This window comes from Anabas testudineus, chromosome 8, assembly GCF_900324465.2.
Source record: "Anabas testudineus chromosome 8, fAnaTes1.2, whole genome shotgun sequence".
Lineage (NCBI taxonomy): Eukaryota > Metazoa > Chordata > Actinopteri > Anabantiformes > Anabantidae > Anabas > Anabas testudineus.
In genome coordinates, this window is record NC_046617.1 from 18,742,221 (window position 1) to 18,750,623 (window position 8,403).

At 43.6% G+C, this 8,403-nt stretch overlaps 1 protein-coding gene across 1 annotated transcript in view; it reads left to right on the forward strand.

Moving 5' to 3' along the window:
• The first annotated feature begins 7,116 nt into the window (after nt 1-7,116).
• actb2 (actin, beta 2) overlaps nt 7,117-8,403 on the forward strand; it is a 4,231-nt gene continuing 2,944 nt past the window's right edge. Inside the window, exon 1 of the mRNA XM_026362877.1 lies at nt 7,117-7,248. The gene's annotated coding sequence lies outside the window, so the exon portion shown is untranslated. The remainder of the gene's footprint in view (nt 7,249-8,403) is intronic.

Genomic DNA, 8,403 nt, shown 5'->3' on the forward strand with positions numbered 1-8,403 from the left:
CCACACAGGGGGTGAATAAGAAGCGTGTGTGTGCGTGTGCATCAGTAGGAAATAGAATTAGATACAGAGATAGATAAGCTGGTCAGTTGTCTTGGCTTGAACGGCAGAGATGAGGAGATATTTATATATATATATTTATAGATATGTATATGTGTTTTCGTTACTTTTGTTTTGCCCACAAAATCACATGCAACAAGTTTCTCTTTGGCTGTGTGTCCTTGCATGCCCTCAGTATTTTGAAAGACAGCCACGGTGAACACATTAGGATGTCTCTGTCAACATGAACACAAACTATGTTCTGCTTCATCACAATTTTTAATTGCACTGTTATCATGCAACATTTGGCCCAGTATCATCATCTTTATTCGTGTTACATCATGACTGCAGACGTCTGTTCTGTATCTTTAGATCTTTTTTTTTAAGGGTAAAGTAATTCCCTCTTTCAGATTAATAAAGTTTGAATCTTGACGTTCTGACACTTCTCCATCAATGGTTGAGGCAATGGACGCTCAGTGCCTGTTTTGCATGACACCTGAATAAAATCTCACAGCCTTAAAAGGCACCTCAGCTGCTACTTTGGGCCAATAAGAGGCCAGAACACCAGGAGGAAGTGATGTGAGTGCACTGGAAGAGGAAGAGAATCAGAACTAAGGAGGACAGAAGGTCTTCAGTGTGTTTATGAGAAAGAGAACAACATTCAGAGAAGTGGCACAGCCTCAAGCCTAGCATGTGGTTATTACATGTGATTACAGAGAAATTTCCTTTGTTAAAAAAAAAAGTCTGAAAACTGACACACTTCAAGCTCTTGATCAGATTTAGCCATAATAATTGTACCATTTTCAAACAGCAGGGAGAGTCTCGGATGCAGCATTAGACTGAAGACATTTTACATCAGCGTGCTAACAAATCACATTAGTTTTAGAGCCCTGTGCAAGAAGTTGGAGCGAGACCAACACAGGCTGTGACACAGATTTAAAAGAGGAAGTGCCAAGCCTGTCAGTCAGCTAAAACAAGTTCGGGTCCTTACAAGAATATGTGCTTTATAACCAGAAACAACTGTGGATGAAGGTACAGTGGAAAAGAACAAGGAATTCCACAGTTTATCAACTGTCAGGGTTGATAAACGGCATAAGATACCGGTCAGGATGCCACAGTGAGGTGCGGCCAGTGAAGTGTTAGTGTGTAAGAAGTGGGGGGTTGGAGTTAAGGATCCATTTGGGCCGTAAACGGGAAGCTAATCCAATCAGAGTAGGCCAGCTGGCAAGCACAATACACACACACAGCTGGTAACTGGCCCATGCCTTGGAGTCAGACTGCCACCATGGTGACCCACGGATCAATGACGCTGCAGACAACCAAACTATTGGCCGTATCATGAGAGGGGAGGGTGGGGGGATGTTAGAGAGGAAGGAGGGAGTGAGGCAGGAAGGGGGTGAATAGGGTTTCCCTCTCTGAAACTTTGACCAGTCACAGATGGCAAACAATCAACCAGCCAGTCACTTTTCAACAGGCTGCAAAAGGCAAGAGAGGAAAAGAGGGCGTGGGGAAAGAGGAGAGGCCTGCTCAGCGAGATGTGGGGTATGGATGAAAAAAGAAGGAAAGAAAGAAAAGGGGAAGCAGTGGAAAAATGTTGGTGCTGGTATGCAAAACGTTGAGTCACTGCATTAAAAGCTGAATACATTTCAAAAACAGGTTTGGAGGAGGGTGACACTCCGTATCACTCAGGTAAATGTGACACTACAGCCAGCAACTGTTTAGCTGTTTAGCTGTTTAAAAGCAGCCACTTCTTTCTTAAATCTCAACTTGACCCAAATTCTACACCCCCTATCCATGAGCATCCACCCTGCTGGAAGATCCTAGAGCTCTGAATTGAATACATGTGCAGTACAGTATAAACCCTATGAACGCCAGGGTTGGTGGTTCCACTCTCGGTTCCTCCTGGCTATATGTGGAGGTGTCTTTGGTCAAGACACCGACATCGCACGGTAGTGCTGTTATCTACTACAGCTGTCTAAACAACAATTTCCTCAAGGGGATCAATAAAGTATGTAATTGTTGTTATCATCATCATTACTATTATAACACAGTATAAAACTTGCAGGCTGTTGGAGTCCTGCCAGTCTTTTTGATTTCACAACACCTTCCTTCGTCTATCGCTTTGGTTTTGCGTGTATTTCTGTTGGCAGCAGTGCGTGACATGTTATACTTTTCATTTTATCTTAAGTTTATCTTAAGACAGATAACACTCTCGTGTCTAAATGTCGTCATTCATCTCCTGCATAAAATCAGACACAATATTCTCATCTAACTCGGCATCAGATACACGCAACTTTCAAAATGTTAATCGAAAGCAGAAAATCCCGGCATTGCTACATTCAGTTTGCCTTTGCATGACCTTCACACATGCTATTATATGTCCAAATGGTCAATGAAGCAAGAATGAAACTCCTGGATGACAAACATGATTTCCAAGATGACATCAAACACTTCTGATCATCTTCCTCCCTCTAATCTATATCAGTATGTCTCCATCTGTGGTTCACTCAGAAGCCTCTTGATGGTTTTATTTCTTGCTCTCATCTGACCCTGACTGTTTTGACACCCACATTTCCAGGCTTTAGCTTCCAGCCTCACCCAAAGCTAATTGCAGCTAATGCTTTTTGTTTTGAACTGCAGTCTTGCAGTCTAGTAGCTGCTAGACTCAGGACAGCAGATGTTTAACTCAGTCTGTGTGAGGATAATAGATACTGTGTTCACGTCCACCCCCTATGGTCAACTTTACTCATTAGCAATGGGCCTTTCATGACTCTTCTCCCCTCCCCCGCAAACATTCACCCACGTACACATTGAAATTCTCTTGTATCTAGCCTACACTGCACATAATATGTGTACAAAATATAAAATTCTTCTTATGATAAGAGCGACAGAAAGAGGAAGAGGCACCGTAAAAGTAGATTGAGAGGAGACAAGAGGAGGTGGTGGGACCGAATTAGTCGACAATGGCCTTCTTAGGTTGAGAGCAAAGAAAAACTTGCAGCATCTTTGCTCATTAGAGGAACAGGAAGCCATGGTAGGATGGGTTTAGTAATATGGGGAGTGGCGACACTGCACAACAGGCTGTTTCTACTGCAGGGCTGCTCCTGGCTGGCCGTCCCTTACCTTATTTGAAGAGAAATAACCAGAGCTGGTGACGTCACGCCAGGGTGTCACAACAGCTTCCTGGAGGTAAACAGACGCTCGAAGGCGGACCGGGTGTTGTAAAGTGGAGTGTTCAGAAATCTCAGTCAGACACACACATTCACTGAAATCATATATAGACGTTGAACTTACTGCTGAGCTCAGAATTACTCATACACACACTTGCAAGGTCATCAAAGATCTAACTTGTTTATGATTAGCGGTTGTTATTTAAAGCTTTCTTTGAGTGACCTTTGAATCACATACTCTGAGATGTATACAAACACACGTGTTACAGTGGTCATTGGGTTACTAATTGACTAATCACATGGTCTTGGTGATGTCTACTTTCAGTAGGCATGAGGCAAGAACTCAATGAGATCACTTGTTATTTACTAAAAGGAATATAAGTAAGAATATTAACCATCCAAAAGCTGTTTGGATTAGCTTAGCATAAAGAGTAGAAACAAAGGCAAGAAGGTGAAGTGGACGTCGCGCTGGGAGGTCACTCGCTGAATCACACAGACGAAGATACAAAGCTAAATTCAGGAGGGTTTTCCATGCTGGAGCTTCACAGGTTACAACTGTGTGTCCGTCGTTATGTGAGTTATGATTTTCCAGGTTGAGCCTTCTGCTTTGCACATGCCATTAAGAAAAAATGGTAATGACAAGCATCCAAAGGTAGACAGTTGAAAAACTCACCTGCCTCCTGTTGGTTATTGCACTTTGAGCACCTTGCACATGGGAATGGGGCCTTTGCTGCTAAATTACAGTCATTGTAAGTTTCAGCCCTCCCTGACTCTAAATGACAGGTTTGTGGAAGCCCCGACCTTCCACTTGTTGCTCTCGTTAAAGTGTCATTTAGTTTGACAAGTGGTCTATTTAGACAACCACCACTCATGGTAATAGTCATTATACACAACACCTCAAGTGTCTGTGTATAAACTCCTGTCTGGATGAAAATCCTCAGAGAAATTCATTTGGTGGCTTTGGTGGCTAAAGACTTTAGCAGCGAGGCCCAAGTTGGAAGAGCCTGCATTTCACTGGCACCTGGCGTGTAAACACACACACACACACACACACACACACACACTGTTATGACACATGAGAGGAGTCTTCCCGAGATAGTATTCCAAGCACTTGGCTTGTAGAGATTCTCACTGAAGGGTGTTGACAACGCACTACTTAACCGGACACCTCTCCCGTGCTTCCAGTTAGATGAACACACAAACTGAAACTGAAGTTCAAGCTCTGTCCTCGTGCTGCAGACACAACGTTTTGAGGAGCTTTCACATGTCCGTAGAAAGGGGGTGGCCAGACACCATGACCTTGACCTTACTCATGAGCTTTCGACTCACGGTGTGAGAAGAGCAAAGTTGAAGCGTGACTTAGGGTGATGCTCCCTCTGTTTTTAAAAACCCCTAACATGCTCTGTACGGGACAGATAAATACGATCTGGATTCTCAGGTGTGACATTGAGTAAACACAGTTCATTAGCAACCAGCCTTTACCTTTAAATGTTTTAAACATTTTGCAGTTTGTTAACAACTTTACATGAGTCCAATTCAAACTGTCACACTCAGTTCACCTGCCACTGTTTTGAAAGCAGCTCTGTATTTACATGTCACCTGTATATTGATATATTCAACCTCCTGGCAAAGTACCTGATGTCTGTCTGAAAGGGGCCAAAACCAAGAGTAGAAAAACAGGATATTTGAGACTAAGAAGAAAGCACGGACATGTTGTAATCCAAAACCAGAACTTAGCTTGCAGCTGTGTCTTTTGACTGTAGGGAGTTTCCTGTGAAACTCCTTCCACTGCATCCAAACAGGAGGACAGGCGTAAATTGTGACTGCCTGCTATGATTGTGTGATCTCAAGGTTGAACTGCTGTTAATTCAACAGAAAGAAAACACACATTTACTCCATCACATACCAAAGTACATGGGCAAGCCAATTCTTTATTTTGTGATACTTGAAAAACCTGAACTCCAAATTCACTGCTTAACCAGGACTAAATGTTTTTCTCTTGAATCAAATGGGGCTGGGCCACAACAATGATTCACTCCTTCCTATATGCAAACATATGGAGATGCAGAGTGTGAACCTGTAAATCCAGAAACTCTTCCTTGTGGTTATAATCACTGAGAAACAGCTGGTTTCTGTTCAAATCTTCTTAAGACACATGAAAATGAAACAAAACCTTTTTCATCATGTTTCTGTGTGGACATAGTTCAGCTAGGGACATACTGGGTTTCCCCGTTTTGACCCTTACGAAGGGATTAAGGCCTGTAAATCAATAAGTGGGCACAGGAGACCTTTGACCACCTCAAACACTCTTTCTTAAATCAAGAATAAACTAACGTGTCTAGCTTTAGCTGAGAAGGAAGGTGTGAAGGCCTACGTTATATTTGTGCCTGTTAAAAGAGCATTGATTCACACTGCAGGGTCGCTGCTAATTTAAAGGGGTCATATGGGCCACGCATGGGCGTCGAGAATGTCCATTTAAAGCCAACTGAACAGCATGAATGGAGACATAAAAGAGGAAGAAGAGAAAAAACTGATGCACAGGCGTTGATGCAACTGTGATAGAGGAACAGGAAGTGGTGAGGGAGGAGGAGAAGACGTTGCTGAATGTCTCAGTGGCCGCAGTTATGGCTTTAAATGGCACTAATGTATTCAAAGCAACGATATAGGAGCACAAAGTGTACGGAAGATGTTTAGAAGAAGATACTGTACATATGAGGATGGAGGAGAGAGGAGAGAGGGAAGATGAGAAAGAAGGGAATGAAATTTACAGAAACGGATTAAAAGTGCTTATCAGCCCTGAATCGGACCTTGAAACTGAAGTGAGATCTAAGTCACGTGGGCCTCAGTCAGGAAGGTGAAAGGCCCCAATATGTTAAAAGTCCAATGTTACAGCAATGCAGAGGTCCAGGAAGTGGAAATGAGAGTGGTGTGCGTGTTTTAATAGATAACGAGGGAATAAGATAAACCAAAATATTGATTGATTAAAGTGGAGGCCTGCAGAGGAGGACTGATGGTCTGATAGAAGGCAGAGTCTGGCTTCATGTAGAGAGGTGTAGCCTCTGAAAACATCTACTACTTTCACTTGTTTTGTTGTTTTTTTGGCAATTGCTTGAAATATTAACAAGGTCCATTGTGTGTGTGGTGTTATTTAACTCTCTCTTTAACATCCACATCTAGTAGCAGCAATACAATCTGGACACTTCCCATCCTCTGCTGTAACACCACACCTACAGCGTCCAGCTATTGTATCTCAGGCGGAGAAAGAAAAGCAGCACGTTGAGGAGAAGCGTGAATCCACAAAGCACAAATACTAAATAAATGAACATTATCAGCAAGCGTGAGGGGCGGCCTGCATATTGTAAGTGGTCGTCGCCTAGCATGTTGCAGGGCAGCTCCCTCCACCCTGTGTGTGTGTGTGTGTGTGTGATTCCCACAGCTGGTTTTCAACACCCATTTCAAGCCACTGTGTGTGTGTGTGTGTGTGTGTGTGTGTGTGTGTGTGTGTGTGTGTGTTTGTCTGCATACTAAACACAGAATAGTGCCAGGTTAATGTGGAGAGAGGGGAGCAGCCTTTGGATAACAGTGCTGGGCCTTTGCAGCTACAGGGAGGAGCCCTGTAGTGTCTTAACAGCTGGGAACAGGTGCAGGGAAGACATTTTCCCTCGTATCAAAGTTTATCCGTCGTTCATATAAAGCAGTACATGGAGACATTCCGCTCACTGGGCCTCACAGCTTCAGCCCCTTCCCTGTAGTTCCTCCATCTTCCGCCATTACCGCCTCCCTCTCTCTCTGTGCCTGAACTCGCGAGCGCACCAGTGCACCACAGCGTGCACGCGACGTGCCCCAGTGAATGACGCTGGACCAATCACAGGGCGCGATTCCGAAAGTTTACCTTTTATGGCTAGAGCCGGGCAGCCGACGCGGTATAAAAGGAGAGCGCCCACAGCTAACGGATTCACTCTGAGCGCCGTCACACGCAGCCTGTGCGGAATATCATTTGCCTGAAACCGGTTCCCTTAAAGCGAAAAACCCCCCACCCAAGGTAAGAAGACTGAAACTGAGCTTTAAATATTTCTCTCTCACACCTGTAGTCATCAGGTAAACAACAGCTTGTGTGTTTTTCTGCTTCAACTGACTGAATTGTGTCGTTTTAATTGAAAGCCGTTGGAGTGACCACGAGGTTCTTTGTCCTAACATGCACCAACAATTTAACTTAAATGTCTTAAAAGATCATTATTAGACACTTGTTTTTATATTTTGCTGGTGTTTTTGTGAAAGTGTGCAGTAACGGTGGTTGGATGCAACATAACTTGTCATACAGGTGGATGTAGCCGGCTTAATGAATAACGGTCCCTCCTGTATTAATTAATCCACCCTTACTTGAATTGAGTTTATCTTTATAAAGTTTTTCTAGTCTTCCACCACAGCCTTGTGTGCTTTTCCCCCAGCAGGTTAGTCTTAAAGAGGATTTTGAGTTGAGATTGTCTGGATTCCGGCTGCTCCCTTTGTGCGCCCGATGCGACGGGGTGTGACCTACTTTAGCATATTAGCTTAGCCGCATCATGCTAACACCGCCCTTCAGACTTGCAGCCCCGAGCCGTTTAAATCATCATTATCCAATCCATCAACACTCTTATCTGTTTTATTTCTTGGGCGTGGTATATTTATTACAGTCTGACTAACTTTAATTATAAGGCTTCCTTTAAATGCGCATAGCTGCCTGCCAAAAATTAATAAAATGACTAATTGATTAGAAATTGAGGGAGTTGCAGGACCGGTTTTACCACATTAAGACTTCATGTCAACTTGATGAGGGAGAGAAAAGGGAAACTGCAACTCACCCACTCCTAGAAAAGGCGTGGCTTTCAGGAAATGGAGCATCAGTCAAGGACTTGTGACCCATTCATGAGTCAGCCCAAGTTCATTATGCAACTAATTTCACTTCAATAAACAGCCAGTGCGCAGTTTAACAGCTGAAGATTTTAATTAAAAAAGGAAATGGAAAGTAATGTGTGGGGTTGATGGATAGGTGTGCAATGAATGGCGTGCCTGAGGATGACGCAGTAATATTGAAGCATAGATTTCTAACGCAGATTAAACTTGTTTTAACTGCGCCATAATAAAGTGGCAGCCGAGCAGGGTCAGCTGGAGTGAACCGCTCCGCTGCCGCTCTGCTAACGTCTTTCCCGTTGGGCTC